A 17,776-nucleotide genomic window follows, 5' to 3' on the forward strand; every position below is an offset into this window, starting at 1 on the left:
CCCAGAGAAATCCAAGCCACGTCACCAGTTCTGTAAGGCAGGGCTCTGGGGCTTCAGGGGGTGCAGCAGACACCTTTGCTGGATCCCCTGCTCTGTCTTTCCCGCCCCCCCAACCCTGGCATCCCAAATTCAGCAATGGGGGGCATGCCCATCCACCCCTCATACGTGTCATCAATAGGATTCGTGTTTCTATTACTCCTGCAGAAAATCCTGACGGCTCTCAGGACACTTGGGGGCCGGAGATGGAGGAGAGAGGCTGGGACTTACACCTCTCCAACAACAGAAACTACACTGACTCTCCCACCCTGATCCAGGTGAGCCCAGGGAAGCCAGGGCCAGGCTGTTAATTTTGTATCTCTGGCTCCAGACATGGGGCTTGCATACAGTAGGTGCTCAACGCTTGTTCCATTGAGCTATTCCTTTTTTACTTGAAATAAGGGCATGCATTTGGCTTTGAAGAAAAAGCTCTTATTTTGCTTTTGAAACTCAAAAAGAGATCTATAAGGCTATAATAATTTAGGCATCTTCATTTAGCTTGAGGCTTTCAGATAATTTCACATCACAAGGTGTTTGATGTTCACAGTGGGCCCATGTGGGGCAAAGTACTAAAGAACACACACACACACACACACACACACACATCCTAGACAGGCCATATTTTCTCAAGATGTCATCCATATAAGATGCTCCATTATTTTATGTACGTCTAAGCAAAAATAGCGGCTACCATATAAACTATGATATGCCATCATTTGGAAGATGTCTCCCCATTTCAGAGATGTTAAAATGTGGCCTTGAGTCAAGGAAGTATAGTTATTTATCTTGACTTAATGTGTGTCATCATATATATACCTGAAATAAATTTAAAAACTGAGACTGTAATTACGAGCTATGCTGTTTGGTATAGGTGACACACACCACGGGAATTCAGAGGGGAGAAGTGCCAGCTGGTGCTGAGTCAGATCGAGGAAGGATTTGAAAAGAAGGTGACGTTATCTGGGCCCTGAAGAGTGAAGCTCTAGCTGCAAGGAGAGACCAGGAAGTGACATCATGGAAAATCCTCAGAGCAAAGGCACAGGGAGAGGGTCAGGGTGGGACGGGCATAGGCAGGGGCAACGGATGCCAGGGAGCCAGTCAGACTGACTGCAGCTCAGGTGTGATGGTGAGGATGACCACGCACCTGTGCGTCGGGCTCTTCACACACCATCACATCTCACACATCATGCGCCACAGGTGAGGCAGTTTCCCTGGGAGCACACGTCGTGTTCCCAGGAAGAACTCCCAGGAGAGCCTGGTAAAGGGCTGGGACAACCAGATCAGGGACCAGAAGAAGGTCAAGCCCCAGCCTGATCTCACAGGGGCACTGAGCGTACGACACATCTCAGAGAAAGAAGCTGGGTGCGCCCCTGTCAGCCTGGTCTGGGAGCCTGGGTGGATGCAAATCCCCAGGCACTGCGGACTCACTAAGATGTGTGGCAAAGTGGCTCTTTTCAGGCAATCCTCCAAGGAGACCTGCGGATGACGGCTGTTCCAAGCAAACCCATAAGGAAGCCAGGAGGTTCGCAGGTGTGGGGAATGGGGTTGGAGAGCACCTGGGCACAGCTCCAGTGGGGTCGGCCCAGCAGACATCACTCCCCTTGTACAGGTGAGGATGACTGAGGTCTCTAAGCCGACACTACTGGGGGCTAGAAACAGGCTCTCTGACTCTGAAAAAAGCACTTATCCTTTCAAAGAGCAATTTATTTTTCACATTTTTTTTTTTTTTTTTTGCTACAGCCAACTGCTAAGCAAAGGATTTGATTGCACAGTAAAGAAACTTGAATTAGGGCTTCCCTGGTGGCGCAGTAGTTGGGAACCCGCCTGCCAATGCAGGGGACACAGGTTCAAGCCCTGGTCCGGGAAGATCCCACATGCCATGGAGCAACTAAGCCCGTGTGCCACAACTACTGAGCCTGCGCTCTAGAGCCCGTGAGCCACAACTAGTGAGCCCACGTGCCGCAACTACTGAAGCCTGCATGCCTAGAGCCCGTGCTCTGCAACAAGAGAGGCCACTGCAATGAGAAGCCCACGCACCACAACGAAGAGTAGCCCCTGCTTGCTGCAAATAGAGAAAGCCCGCGCGCAACAAGGAAGACCAAACACAGCCAATTTAATCAATAAATTTATTTAAAAAAAAAAGAAACTTGAATTAAAATGGGAAAACCAGGACCATCAGTGAGCTGTGGAATTTTTCAGCTATCTTTTTTTCCCTTTGTTCTACTTTAAAATAGAAAGATATAGATAGATGATAAATAGATAGATGCATAGAAGATAAATAGATAGATGGTAGAGTGATAAAATAATACCATAAGGAAAGTATAAGACAAAAAACAAGTCAGAAAAAATATTCACAACTTGTACCACAGGAAAGTGCTATATCACTAATATAAGAGCTGCCAAAAATCAGGGAAGAAAAAGACCAACACATCAATATTTTAAATGCGCTGGAGATATGAACAGCACCTCACAGAAAATGAAATGCAAATGGGCTTGAAAAAGATGCTCAAACTCATATTAAGAGAAAGGTAATATTTTAAAAACCACAAAAGATACTATTTCCTAGCTATCGGAATGACAACAAGTCAAAAGCCTGATGACACATGCAGTTGGAAAAACTGTACAAGATAGGCATTCTCACATCCTACTTGTGGGGGTGCAAAATGGAACTACCCAATACAGAGGGCAATTTGACAGGGTCTACCAAAATTTCATGTTGATCCAGTGATAAACAATAAATAATAAAATGCTAGAAATGTATCCCAAAGATACACTGGCAAAATTAGTAAATGATATCTATTCATGGCGGTGTTACTCAGAATAGCAAAATACAAGAGGGAAAACAATTCTCCATCAATAAACTGTGTTACTTTCATATATGGAGTGCTAGGCAGCTGTAAAGAAGAGTAAGGAAGGTCTTGAAACCCTGCTATAGAGCGCTCTCCAGGATGTATCAGTAAGAGAAAAATCAAAGTGCAGACCAGGGTGTATAACATGCTACGTTTTTGTAAGAAAGGAGAATAAACAAACAGATTGTTGGTTACATTTTTTTAAATGGAAAAATAAATCAAAACTCAATAAACCATTACCCATAGGGGGAATTCAAAAAACAGGTGGAAGGGACTGGAATGAAAGCCAGACCTCTGTGAAGGCATCTTGCAGGGAGTTATTGAAGGTGGTTCTTAGAACACAGATTCCCACGGGGAACGTGATGGCAGCCAATCAGCTTAGCGGCAGCAATCATGCTGGAGCCGTCCAGAGCTGACTTGTACCAAGTTGCAAGAGGCAAGTATTAAATATTCAGGAATTTTGCAAGCTGGTTGTTAAACTACTGATAACGTTGTACCGGACATGATCAAGGTGTGCCTGTCCGAGGACTGGCTCAGATCCAGGAGCTGGGAGAGGGACCAAACTTTCTACTGGGGTGATGGTCCTCCCGTTCCTGATCAACCAGCTTAGATTTCTGTTATTGGGGGGGTGGGGGGTATTTTGTTTTGTTTTTACAGGTTTTTGAAGAGTAGGCGAGTGATATGTTGGGAAACTAGCCTTCCAAAAAAAGGTCGTGATTTGCAGTGTTTCCCAAGTTCCTTGATGTAAATCCTCCCACTCCAGAAAGAATCTTTCGATCAAGACAAGTGCATGTAGGAATAATTATCCCAGTCCTCCCCCCACACCAGCATTTTCTCATGCAGCAATACTGGGGAAGGGGAAGGATGGTTGAGCGCAGAGTTCACTCCTGAAACATCATTATGGGCTGTCGACATGAGAAAGAGGGAAGGGAGGTCCTTAGTGGAGTCCTGGCAACATCCAGCTCAGAGCGGCTCCACTGGGCCCACAGACCAACCCGTAGGTCATTCCTGTGTCCCTGGAGGTATAATTGGAATGGATGTCCTTGGTGTTTAAAACAATTCCAACATTCATTGCCAGGCTTTGGAAGGAATTATCATATTAAGAAAGGTAAGCTTCTGAAACTGCTTTCCCCTACCCTCCCCCACCCCAAGTCAGGATAGTGATTCAAAGTCAGCATTGCAACCTGGGAGCAGTGGCAGAAGTTAGTGCTGCTTTAAAGACTAAAGGATGTGGGGGCGGTTCCTGTAATATCTCCATTCGCCAGTCGAGACCCTGCAAAAACCAACTGGATCCTGGGAAATGACAGTGGACGACTGCAAGCTCAACCAGTCGAGACCCTGCAGAAACCAGTCGGATCCTGGGAAATGACAGTGGACGACTGCAAGCTCAACCAGTCGAGACCCTGCAAAAACCAACTGGATCCTGGGAAATGACAGTGGATGACTGCAGGCTCAACCAGTCGAGACCCTGCAAAAACCAACTGGATCCTGGGAAATGACAGTGGACGACTGCAAGCTCAACCAGTCGAGACCCTGCAAAAACCAACTGGATCCTGGGAAATGACAGTGGACGACTGCAGGCTCAACCAGTCGAGACCCGGCAGAAACCAGTCGGATCCTGGGAAATGACAGTGGACGACTGCAAGCTCAACCAGTCGAGACCCTGCAAAAACCAGTCGGATCCTGGGAAATGACAGTGGACGACTGCAAGCTCAACCAGTCGAGACCCTGCAGAAACCAGTCGGATCCTGGGAAATGACAGTGGATGACTGCAAGCTCAACCAGTCGAGACCCTGCAAAAACCAACTGGATCCTGGGAAATGACAGTGGACGACTGCAGGCTCAACCAGTCGAGACCCTGCAAAAACCAACTGGATCCTGGGAAATGACAGTGGACGACTGCAGGCTCAACCAGTCGAGACCCGGCAGAAACCAGTCGGATCCTGGGAAATGACAGTGGACGACTGCAGGCTCAACCAGTCGAGACCCTGCAAAAACCAACTGGATCCTGGGAAATGACAGTGGACGACTGCAGGCTCAACCAGTCGAGACCCTGCAGAAACCAGTCGGATCCTGGGAAATGACAGTGGACGACTGCAAGCTCAACCAGTCGAGACCCTGCAGAAACCAGTCGGATCCTGGGAAATGACAGTGGACGACTGCAAGCTCAACCAGTCGAGACCCTGCAGAAACCAGTCGGATCCTGGGAAGTGACAGTGGACAACTGCAGACTCAACCAGTCGAGACCCTGCAAAAACCAACTGGATCCTGGGAAATGACAGTGGACGACTGCAGACTCAACCAGGGAGCAGCCCCAGGTGCGGCTGCTGTGACAGATGTGCTACGTTTGCTGAAGCAGCTTAACCGAGCATTCAACCTATGGATGTCATAAAATTTAAATAGATTGGATTTCATTAAAATTTAAAAAGTCTAGGGGACTTCCCTGGCGATCCAGTGGTTAGGACTCCACACTTCCAATGCAGGGGGTGTGGGTTCGAGCCCCGTTCAGGGAACTAAGACCTCACCTGCCGCGGGGCACAGCCAAAAAATATCGGGCTGGCCAAAAAGTTTTATTATGCCATCTTACAGAAAAACCTGAACAAACCTTTTGGCCAACCCCCCCCCCTCAATAAATAAATAAATTTTGAAAATACTGCTAATAAAAAGTCCATGTATCAAAGGACACTATCAAGAGAGTGAAAAGACAGCCCATAGAATGAGGGGAAATATTTGCAAATCATAGTTCTGATAAGGGCCTAGTAACCAGAATACATTAAAAACTCCTATAACTCGACAACAGAAAGACAAACAATCCAATTTAGAATGGGCAAAGCACTTTGACTGACATGTCTCGAAAGAGGATATACCAACAAGCACAAGAAAGGAAGCCCAGTATCACTGGTCATTAGGGAAATGCAAATCAAAACCACAAGGAGATGCGACTTCATGTCCACTAGGGTGGCTATAATTTAAAACAAACGAGTAACAAACCAACAGAAAAGAAATATCAATGAGCATGTGAAGACATTGGAATCCTTGTACATTACCAGTAGAAATGTAAAATGGTACAGCTGCTATGGAAAATAGTCTAGCAGTTCCTCAAAAGTTTAACACAACATTACCATAGAGCCATCAAATCTACTTCTGTTTTATTTGTAAAGACTTTAAAATTTTATATTGCAAGTATTTTCTGGTGGTTCAATATCTTCACTTGGTACACCAAAAAGATTCCTTTTGGGTTCTGATTGAAATTACATCAGCGATGGATCCATCCAGGGAGAGTGGAGATTCTACAGCCTCAAGTTTCTTGCCCACAACTCTCTCGGGTCCCGGCGGACACAGGATGTGTGTGTTCTTCGGTGAAGTTTACTATTTTGTTCACAACTTGATTTCCTAACATTCCTCTTCGGCGCTTTATAGTTTGGGCATCTTTCCCTGTCGCGTTCTCACACTGGCACAGCGGGTGTGAGGGAGGGACTACCAGTGGCTGGGAGTTTATCTCACGCCCAGCCCGTGCCTGGATGTGACTTAAGAACCGTGGCAGTCACTCAGTAGAAACTTGCGTCATATACTCCCTACAAGTTTTCTGGAGCCAAAGAACAGATGAGAAAGCAGATTCTTGCAACATACTCACAAGTTTAATGAGTGAAAGCTGACTGTAGAAAACACAGCAGCCCTAACGAGGGGCTCATGCAACCAGCTCCGAACATCAGCAAGGAAGGTCAGGCGTGGGAGCCTCCTGCTGGGGCCACACGCGCACCCTGGGGTGGGGGGTATAAAAGCGGATATCCCCAGCACCTCACACACACTCACACTCACACTCCTCCAGCCCCCCTGCCCCACTGCGGCCACGTCCACCCTGTCCGTCTGCTCCAGCGCCCTGAGCTACGGCAGCGGCTCTGCCTGCCCAGTTCCTGCACCGGCTCCTGCTGGCAGGTGGACGACTGCCCGGAGAGCTGCTGCGAGCCCCCTGTCGCGCCCCCAGTGGCTGCACCCCGGCCCCCTGCCTGACCCTTGTCTGCGCCCCAGTGAGCTGGGTGTCCAACCCCTGCTGCCAACCAGCCGGCACCAGCCCCTGCACGGCTTCGTGCTGCCAGCAGTCTAGCTGCCAGCCCCCCTGCTGCACCTGTTCCCCCTGCCAGCAGGCCTTCTGTGTGCCCGTCTGCTGCACACCTGTGTGCCGCGAGCCCGTGTGCTGTGAGGCCGCCCCCTGCTCAGCCCCCTCGTGCTGCCAGCCCACCCCCTGCCCGTCGTCCTGCCGCAGACCCTCCTCCTCCGTGTCCCTGCTCTGCCGTCCCGCGTGCTCCCGCCCCGCCTGCTGTGTCCCCACCTTGGGCACATCCTGCTGCTGACCGGCTGGATCGTCTGCCCCCAACAAGCCGCTGTCTCTCGGGAGCCCCTGCCCCTCTGCTGGTGCCGGGACCTCCCCTCTCCCCGTCGCTTGACACTCAGTGGCTGCCCAGAGGCAACCCCAGAGGGGGCTTGAACACGCCGTCCATCCCACAGACCCCTCGACCAGGGTGGACTGCGGGCCCCGGGCGCCTCCTCTGTGGGTTGGCAGCTTGAATCCCATGTGACAAAGGTCAGCTGCTGTCATCAATAAAACACTGTGTCCTCCTCAAAGACATAGTCTCGAATCCGAGTTCAAGCAGCTGAGAGACCACAGGATCTGAAAGTGGGTGCCATCTGCACGCTCTGTGTCCCTTCCTACCCCAGGACCCACCCTCCCCAAAGCCGGCAAGGGGAGGCGGGCGTGGGGGCCGAAGGCTGGGACCCTGAGCGGGCCCTGGGCTCCTCCCATGCCCACCCCCCTGCCTGTGCAGGTTAAAGGTACGTGGGGAGCAGCAGAAACCCTGTCGGGTCGGGATCTGAGAGTCCAGGACCAGCGCCGTTGGAGGGAGGTGCCCACCCAGAGGAGGCCTGCCTGCATGCTGGTCTGCACACGAGTCCCTGTGGGCCCCGAGGGCGGTGCAGGGTCGGTTCAGACATCACACGTTCTACTCAAGATGTCAAGGCCTGAGTGAGGAGGCACAGAGCAAAAAAGACACCTTGTGAGCAAACCCTCAGGACAGTCGGGGAGGACGAGCCTGTGGTCTCAGTGGACCACTAGCTCTAGAGTCAAGTGGGCAGCAGCCAGACTGATGATGTCAGCATCCGGCACCCTACTTATCCCCCAGTCACGAACAGGCTGAGGAGGTCCGGAGCAGCAGAACAGTGGAGGCCAGGCAGGAGGGACCAGGAATTGACGGCACCTCCCAAGGGGCTCCGCCCCCACCCCAGCTCAGCTCCATCCAGGGAAGAGGGAACGGAGCAAAACCCGAAGAGGATCTTTAAACAGGAAACGGCCGGATGGCAAACCTGCCGCAGTGCTTAAATCTCTTGCCCGAGTTTCTTCAAGACCTGTACCCTTTACCTGTTCATTCAAGTTTTAAGAAAATATAACCATCTCCATATGGACAATGGACAAAGGCCTTGATGGACTCTGCATAGCACAAAGAGTTAAAAAGACATAGAGAAGGTTCCACGTCACCCCAGCCCGAGAAAAGTGAAGTACAGAGGCTTTGACACACGTGGAAACCAGAACCTACAACCCACGGGGACACCAAGCCATCCATCAGCAGGATGAGCAGGGCGTCCTCGGGGTTCCTGACAGGACAGCAGTGTCGCCATGGGCAACACGAGCAGGCACACGTGGCTGCATGTGCACCAAGTGACACCAAGCAGAAAACGGGCTGACTGCTGGCGCTGTGGGTGTCCACGCCGGTCAGGCCACAGCGCAGACCCGGAAGGACAGAATCGGTTAGAGACATCCAGGTCTTTGGAGAGCTTGTTTAGAACATGTTTGTAACAAAACGACAATTCTAAATCCTCCGAGAGCCTCCAGATCTCAGGCGAGAGCCTCTGTCACCGTGACGCATCTATCGTCCATGGGACGAAGACACGGACAGTCACCACCCTCAAAGGCATCTCATGAAACAAGAGCAACCTGCAAAGCCTTTCTCCCCTGTCTGGTGGACAGCGCAGGTGACACCCTGGGGGTGTCTGGGAGGGGGTCGGAAAGGCCAGGAGGTGACATCAAATGGCCTGGCTTGGATACAGGTGAAAATAAACAGGCCTGGCAGGAAGGTTTGGTTTGAAAGCAAGGATGGTGAGAAAGTGCCGGAGTAGTGGGTGCCCTAAGAATTCCTTCTGCACTTCACACCCTCATGATCATGGGACATCACAGTGATGGAAGTTTCTAGATATGTGCCTTCCAACAGGAAGGATGCCCTGATGGCACTCCTTGGGCTATTTCTTGGTTTCCAAAGAGCTCCCCGCTGGCACCCTGCTGTGGCAACAGCTTCCTTCTCTTGGGGATGGTGCCTTCTCTGGGCATCCCCTCAACCCCCTCCCCAGGATGGCCCTTGCTCCTGAGGGGCCCGCGTTCACACCACAGGGGCTGAGCCGGCACTTTCTGGGCCATCCCACACGCAGGCCTTCACCTTCCTCCTATAATCGCCATGATTCCGGACACGAGTGGGGCCTTTGTGCACAGTGAGCTTGTCAAGTGTCAAGTGAGGCGGGATTCTCAAATTGGACTCTCCTGGTTCCTCAGGAACCAAGAGGTCAGATGCCACAGGACAAGGGAAACGGCGGCACAGCCACACGGGTGCACGAAGGAGGGGCCGGACTCGTCTTGCAGCTTTGAGCTGCCCCTCTGGTGGGTTGAATTGTGTCCCCACCCAAAGATACGTTGAAGTCCTAACTCCCAATACCTCTGAATGTGACCTTAGTTGGAAATGATGTCCTTACAGATGCGAGCATGTTAAAATGAAGCCAGTGGGGTGCTCCCTAATCCAAAGATATATGGCGGCGACTTTATCAAAAAAAAAAAAAAAGGAAACTCTGGACACAAAGGCACGAGCAGAGGGAAGATGTTATGAAGATGAAGGCAGAGATCGGGGTGATGCCTGTACGAGTCGAGGAACCCCAGAGATGCCAGCAAACAAACGCCAGGAGCCGGAAGAGGGGATGGATTCTCCCTCAACGCCCTGGGAAGGGACCAGCCCTGCCCACAACCTGATCTCCAATTCTGGCCTCCACACCAGCAGACCATACATGTGTGCTGTTTAAGCCAGTACCCTGGGGCTTCCCTGGTGGCGCAGTGGCTGAGAGTCCGCCTGCCGATGCAGGGGACACGGGTTCGTGCCCCGGTCCGGGAAGATCCCACATGCCGCGGAGCGGCTGGGCCCTTGAGCCATGGCCGCTGAGCCTGCGCGTCTGGAGGCTGTGCTCTGCAATGGGAGAGGCCACAGCAGTGAGAGGCCCACGTACCACAAAACAAACAAACAAACAAAAACAAAACAAAAAAAATTGAAGCTAAATGAAGTAAACAATCTCAAATTTTTGTCTTCATAATAAAACAAAATATGAAGCTGAGAACTGGACCACTTGGCCTTTCTCTTCTTATCTCTTCCCAGTTCAAAATGCCTGCCTCTCTTAAGAGCCAGCCTTCTCTTAGATCTGCAGTCGGGCTCAACACATTCAGGCCTCAGCACCATCTTCTTTGTAGTTTTAGCCTTTTTCCAGAAAATCGGCTTAGTGTGCCCACCTTACTCACTCTGCTTCCTGTCAGAGCGCCGCTGTCCCTGGGCATACGGAGAAGCCTGGCCCTTGTACTGCGTCTCTTTGTGGGGCTGGCGCTTGCCACTCTGACAGAAAGTCCGGTGGGTTTTAGGAACGCTCACCATGTCTGAGAGAGCACTGTCGGCACGGAAGGGAGGTAAATGTCTTTTTTTAATAGGTGAAATCACTTGCTGTTTATTTTTTGGTACAATGAGAAAATAGTGGGATATTGAATATGGGAGGTTCTGATTGTCTTGGGTGTCAGCTTAACATTCCACAGATGGGGGGTAGCTTTTATATCCTATAATACAAAGCATACTACATGGCAATTTGGAGTCAGTGGTGCATTTAAGGTCTTGAACACTTTAAATTTTGTTGTTGGTAGAATTTGTTGTTCTTGGTAGAATTGTTTCCTAAAGCAAACCACTCACCCCTTGATCTTGGCTCTCCTGGGCAGAATTTTGCACACTCTGTAACAACTTTGGTCATGGCAGTCCAGTTCTTCTAGTAACTTTGTTAATGTGCTGTGAACGATTGACAATTTGAGTGTGTAGTGTATGTGATATTAAATTGTGAAATAGTGGACCAAACGTAAAATAGGTAGCTAGTGGGAAGCAGCCACATAGCACAGGGAGATCAGCTCGGTGCTTTGTGACCACCTAGAGGGGTGGGATAAGGAGGGTGGGAGGGAGGGAGATGCAAGAGGGAAGGGATATGGGAACACATGTATATGTATAACTGATTCACTTTGTTATAAAGCAGAAACTAACAAAAATAAAAAGATAAAAAATAAATTGTGAAATAGTGGGACTTATGATGTAACGGCATATCAATATTTGAAGATATCGGTACTTGATATCCCGTCAAGGAAAATTGCCTCCAAATTTTAAGCTGGAAAGTCACTGGAATAACTTTTCAGAAAAGAATCACAGCTACATGACTTTTTAGATTTTTGGTACATACGTTAAGAACTGTCTACAAATTGAAATGTCTGTGTACTGATCCTCAAAGCAACCAGCAAAATTTAAATTATGAAAGAAAAAAAATTAAAAAAGACAGTACCCAATCTGTGTACTTTGCAGCCCTGGACGTTACCCCAGCCCCTCCCCAACTCCAGTCCCCTAGAGAGGGTGGACAAGCCAGGAGGGGGTCTGTGTGTCAGGAGTCCAGGCCTGTGCCTGCCGGGGTCAAGAGCCGTCCCTGGAGAAAGCTGTGCCATGTCCCCTCACCCTCCTGAGGAGGAGAGACTGGGAAAGTTATGTCTTCTGCAGGCAAAGGAGGGGCTCCCAGTGGGTCACCAGGAGTGTGATAGAGTCCCCTGCAGGGAGACCCACCACTGCCAAGGTGCCAAGGTGCCCAGAATCTATGCTGGATGCTCAGGGGCAGGGTGGCCTGAGAGTCCCCACATGTGGGAGAGAGGACAGGGCTGACTCAGGCCAGGGGAGACAGCCTGGAGCGGGACAGACCGGGGCAGAAACATCATCAGCTACAGCGAGAGCCAGAGAAGGGCAAGGACGCGCTGGAGGGGCTTCCTCCCCCCGGCTGGGGGCTGAGGGTCCTATTGCCCAGCAGGTAGGGTCCTATCGCCCCCGAAGAAGAATGGGCTCCAAGACCGCACAGCAGGGCGAGGGGAACTGGCTCCACAGCCCCGAGTGGTTCCCCGTCCGTCCCCGAACTCTGCCCACGGCACTGATGGTCACGGTGCAGCTGGCAGGACCGTGGAGGGAGGGTGGAAGTCCGAGGCTGTGCCGTCAAGAAGCTGGACTGTCCTGCGGCTGCCCTAACAAGTGCCAGGGACACGTGGCTGAAACAACACAAAGTGTCACCTCACAGCTGTGGAGGCCAAATCGGGAGTGAGTCTCACGGGCCACAGTCACGATGTGGGCTGCCCGCTTCTCGCCACAGGCTCCGGGCAGGGTCTGATCCTCGTGTCTTTCAGCCGGATACACCGCATCCTCGGCTCGTGGCCTAGCGTCTGGCGTCCCTCTTCCCGCGGCCTCCCTTTCTGTGGCCGAGTCTCCCCAGCCCCTCTCCCAAGTCCCACCCGGATGACTCAGGACCATCCCCTATCACAAGACCCTTACTTTACTCCCGTTGGCAAAATCGCTTTGCCGTGTGAGGGGACGCATCACAGTCCTGGGGGCGGGCCGTGGGCATCTCTGGGGGACCACGGAAGGCCCCCACGAGGCTCTTTCCCACCCATCGGGAGGCAGAGGAGCCCTGCTTGCCAGTGGAGCATCTCGTTTCCATTTAGACTCGGGGTGGCGGGACACGGGGTACCACGTATCAGCTGCTGAGCAGAAGACCTTTTCACCTAAAAGGGGTCAGTGCAGGAAGTTAGTGACTTGCCCTCAATCCACGCAGAGCAGGGTGAGGACTGACCTCATACATTTGGGGCACAGAGTGGGGTCCCTCGGGCTGAGCGTGGGGAGCTCGCCCCTCGGCCAAGAGGCCGCCTTCCCACGCTTGGTCACCCAGGGCAGGGCAGGAGGGCTGGCAGCACCCGGAGGGCTGGCAGGAGGGGGCCACACACACAACGGGCTTGCAGCTCATGGGCACACACACAGCAGGCTTGTGGCTCAAAGGCACACGGCCAGAGCCTGACAGAAGCTGGGCACACAGGAGGCCGGCTGGCAGCCCTCAGAGCAGCTGGCGTGGCACACGGTGGCACAGGGCTGGGTGCGGTCAGGGCAGAGGGCAGGGCTGGTCCGGAGGCTCCTTCCCCGGGGCAGCCTTCATACCCGGGCTGTGGCGTCCTGGCCACGCGGCACCCGGATGTCTTCCTCGAGGCGGCCAGTTGTCCTTCCTCCTCGTCCCCCTCTTGGGTCTCTTCCTGGGGTTTCCAGTGGCAGGGACTCAGTTCAGGAAGCTCCTTCTCAGCTGGAGGCGGACGGTGACCCAGTGGCCCTGTCATTTCTGGAATCGGAGCCTGGGTTGGATGGGGAAGGGCCATCAGTTGGGGACGGGGGCCCCACTTCACGATTTTTAAGGCCCTCCCCAGGTTAAACACCCTGTCCTTTGTCCACAGAAGCAGAGTCACACTCACCGCACCGGCGTCCCCCATTGCGATTTGGAAACTCAGAGATCCAGAAGGTTCTCCCTCAGGGTCGGGCGCCTCACTGGGGGCTGTGGCCATGTTATGGCCATAATCATAACGGTGGGTGATGATTCCAGCTTTGTGCCGGGGCTGAGCTAAGCATTTCACGTGGACCCTCTCGGAACTGATCCATTATCAATCCTGCCAGCATTCAAGGGGCAGGTGATACCCCATGTGCACAGATGCTCAATCAGGAAGATCTGGAAGGATTCCAGGATGTGTGCACGTCCTCACCACTGCGAACAGAGAAGCAAGCACTGAGGCGGCCCAGCCTCACTCTGGAATCCACGGTCTTCCCATTGTGCCTAACGGCGCTGGGACCTTAGGGGTGGTCTGAGATTCTTGGATCTGTAAACTGGAATATTTTAAAATCAGATTTGGGGATTTTGTCCCGTATTTCTTCAAAATATTCTTAGGCTTCAGTGTCATTCTCTTCTCCTTCTTGGGTAGAAGTTACTTGCATGTTAGCCCTTCGGATGTGGTCTCATCGGCCCTCGTCATTATTTGGTCTCATCGGCCCTCGTCATTTTTCTTAACTCTTTGCGCCTCTTCATCAGATTGGATTCTTTCTACCGATGTGTCTTCAACTCACCGAATCTTTCGTCTTCCATCCATGACCTGAGTCACCCCCTCTGCACCTGTTCCCTAGCCCCCCTTGCTGCTCCTGGAACACGCTGGTTTCTGCAGCAGCGTCCTCACAGCCCCCTGACTGCCTCTGCCTGGAGCACCGCCCCTGACCTTTCACTGCACCCAGTGCCGGCTCAGCATCACCACCTCCCCGAGGCCCCCAGACCACCCACCAGCACCCACTTCTCTCTGTCTGCTGAACCTGCTTTCCTTTCTAGGCCTCAGCACCCCATGGAATGATTCCGTGCATTCATTTTCCATTTATTCGTTGCCCTGGAAGGCTCATGAGGCCGGGCGTCTCTGTTGCCAGCCCAGAGCATAATCTGTTGCATGAACAAATCAGTTCTTGTACGATTACGTAAGGTAGAGCTGGCAAACTTTCTGTAAAGAGCAGAGGCTTTGCAGCCACACGGTCTCACTCACAACGACTCAGCGTTGTCGGGGAAAAGCAGCCTTAGACACACTAAACGCACGGACGTGTCTGTGCCCCAGAGAACTTCACACACAAGTAGCAGGACAGACTTGTCTCACAGAAGGCAGTTTGCAGTCTCCTGCTTCAATGTTTTCCTGTGCGAAATAAAAACTCAAAATACATGACGGCCTCAAAGTCTTCATTGACGGAATGAGAAAAAAAGGAGTAAAAGGGTACGGCACTCTGAGTGGATCCTGGGGTGCCCTGTGCACAGCGATGGCCTGGAGAAACACCACGAACCCCACGGGAAGGCAAACAAGAACATCCTGTTTGCAAAAGGAGGAACTGGCCTCAAAGCCAAACTAATTTATGGCAGAGAACAGCACAGGAAGGTGCGTCCCAGGATAATAAGCTGCTGGGGAAGCACGACGGCAGCAGCCACGAGGAAGTCACCAGCTGTGCTTCTGTGTCGCCGGGACGCCCACGGCCCGGGTATAAAGGCCCCAGGGAGGCAGCCTGCAGACATCACCACCCTCCTCCCAACACCAGCCCAGCCCCACGCCCCCGTGTGCCACACCAGCTGCCCCTAGGGCTGCCCGGCTGCCTGCCGCGTGCCCAGCTCCTGCCAGCCGTCCTGCTGCACGTCCAGCCCCTGCCAGGCGACCGGCATGCCCGTGAGTGCAAGCCAGTTGTGTACATGCCCGTGAGCCGCAAGCCTGCCATGTGCCTGCCCGCGAGCTACAAGCCTGTGTGCGTGGCCTCCTTCTGCCATTCCTCTGTGGTGCTGCCAGCCCTCCCGCCCCACCCTGCTCTGCAGACCCGTACCCGTAGCATCCCTTCCGGCTTCTGATCATGAGCCTCCTCCCAGCTGCTCCCAGTGCAGATGGGGTCATACCTGTACCCGTCCCAGCATGAGTCCGTGGTGGGCCTCCAGGTTCTGCACGTGGCAGATGACAAGCACACTCAGCCAACCCTCTGAACTCGGGCGAGGAGGTGGCAGGATGGTCTGGACCCTTCCGTGAGCTGACACATCCCCCTTGGGAAGCCCTGGTCCCCAGGGTCCTCCTCTGTCTCCAGCAGCAAACCACGTCCCATGTGAGCCAAATAAATCATGCTTTCTCAACGCAGCCTGTCCCCCTGGTTTAGCTTCACATATTTTTGGAGTTTCCTTCCTGAAAGTATATACAAATCACAAGCACGGAAGACCCTCCCCAAAGAGCCCTCTTCCCGATGGCTCAGCTGAAGGTGGAGGGTCCTTGGTGGGTGGAGGGTGGGGGAAGGTGTGTCCTCACGTCCACCACTCGAGACTCACATTGTGGATGGGGAAGGACTTCCCCTCCCTCTGAGTGGGGCACAGGAAACAGGCCTGTGTCCAGGGTCCCACCTGGTGCCTAAAGGAGGTCTATACAGGGAGGGCTGGAAACACACAAACCCACCACACACACAAAAGGGGGTCCGGCCACCCCAGGGAGAAGAGGAAGAAGTCTGAGAAAGCCTCACCCCCAAGCCCCAGGCACACAGGGCCTGCCAAGGCTGACCCTGGGCCAGGACCAGAGACCCTCCCCTGCCCCCTGGCTCCAGCCTGGCCAGCACAGATGCCTGAGCAGCATCGTTCTCCACCAGGGAAAGGCAGATGCGTGTAGAGGTCGCTTCTGTGCACCAGGCATGCAGGACAGCTGAAAATATAGGACAGAGTGAAACCATTCTGCTCCCCAACCCTTATCCTAAGCACAAGGCACAGGTCCCCACAAGGAATCTGAAGTTGCTGGTACCCTGAAGGTCCTCAAATAATAATAAAACCCAAACCAAGGTCAAAGCAAGTTGATTCAAACCTCCCCTCACACTGACAGAAGAAGAGACGAGACATACCCATTCCCAGAAGGAAAAATTGTTTATGTCCATTTAAATTAACACATGATATCTGATATTCAACAAAACTAATAGATATACAAAAAAGCAGGGAAAAATCAATCCATTGTCAACAGACAAAGCAGACCCAGATGTTGGAGCTGTCGGAATGAAACTTTAAAATAACTATGAGTAGTGAACTAAGTGAGACAAAGAAAGACAAATACTGTATGATCTCACTTGTATGTGGAATCTAAGGAAAAAACAAAACTCATAGATACAGAGAAGAGATTGGTGATTGTCAGAGGTGGGGAGACGGGTGGGCAAAATGGGTAAAGGGGATCAAAAGGTAAGAACGTCCAGTTATAAAACAAATAAGTCCTGGGGATGCAATGTACAGCCTGGTGACTATAAGAGGAAAAACATTTAGTTTTAATTAATTACTTTTATTTAAAGAAATAAAAGAGAGAATTATGAAAGCAGAGTGATAGTCTTAAAATAGAAGAAAGAAACAGACTTCAGGAGAAACAAATAGAACTTCTAGAAATAAAAAGTCAAGTCATGGAAATTAAAAACTCAGTTAAACAAAATATTAGACATGGCTGAAGAGAGAATTAGAAAAATTAGAAGGCAGTTGTTTGATATCGCTTATCACTTTCTGGGAGTTGCTTCAGCTGAAGGCGATAGTCTTGACCATGGTCAGACTGCCTTTTCAGGGAAACTCACATCTAATAACTGGTCCAAGATAATAAAGACCTGGGCTGGCGCCCCAGCTCAGGACAGCTCCAAAAGACCCTCCCCTCCACAGATGTTGATCCTGAGAGAGCTCCCTAATAAACCTAATATCTGGGCACCTATGTCTGCAGCAAAGGACCTGGAAGCAATGGCAGCCCTGTAGCAATGAGTGCCCCAGGATCTCAGATGTGGTTGCTAAATCTCATTTCCCACTAAAAAGGACCAGATGCTCCCTGAAAGAAAGGTAGGCTACTGGGGCAGGAAATGAGCTTAACGAGTCTGGGACACCTTGAGCCCCAAAGCAAGAAAGCTCTCAAAGACTACTGAGATTATATCAACAGGACACAGGAGCCAACCTGAAGGGGCTCCCACTGATGCCCACTGAAGAAGGAGTAATTTCATCCTCCAAAAGAATAACTCCTGGTGTAGAGTGAAACACACCAATTATATAAAAATCCTTAAGTGCATAAAATACACAAGATTTTATGCATATAAATATATACATATACATATATATATATATGAGTATATATAACATTTATAAGCATGTATGTATATAATTAGAGA

At 51.6% G+C, this 17,776-nt stretch overlaps 1 pseudogene across 1 annotated transcript; it reads left to right on the plus strand.

Moving 5' to 3' along the window:
* The first annotated feature begins 242 nt into the window (after nucleotides 1-242).
* Nucleotides 243-15,605, plus strand: LOC309806035 (annotated as a pseudogene). Its single transcript has 4 exons — nucleotides 243-314; nucleotides 6,715-7,218; nucleotides 15,246-15,300; nucleotides 15,495-15,605. The product of its transcript is annotated as an uncharacterized misc_RNA (transcript).
* The last annotated feature ends 2,171 nt before the right edge of the window (nucleotides 15,606-17,776 follow it).

Source organism: Mesoplodon mirus, assembly GCF_964341445.2.
Source record: "Mesoplodon mirus genome assembly, chromosome: 6".
Classification (NCBI taxonomy): Eukaryota; Metazoa; Chordata; class Mammalia; order Artiodactyla; family Ziphiidae; genus Mesoplodon; species Mesoplodon mirus.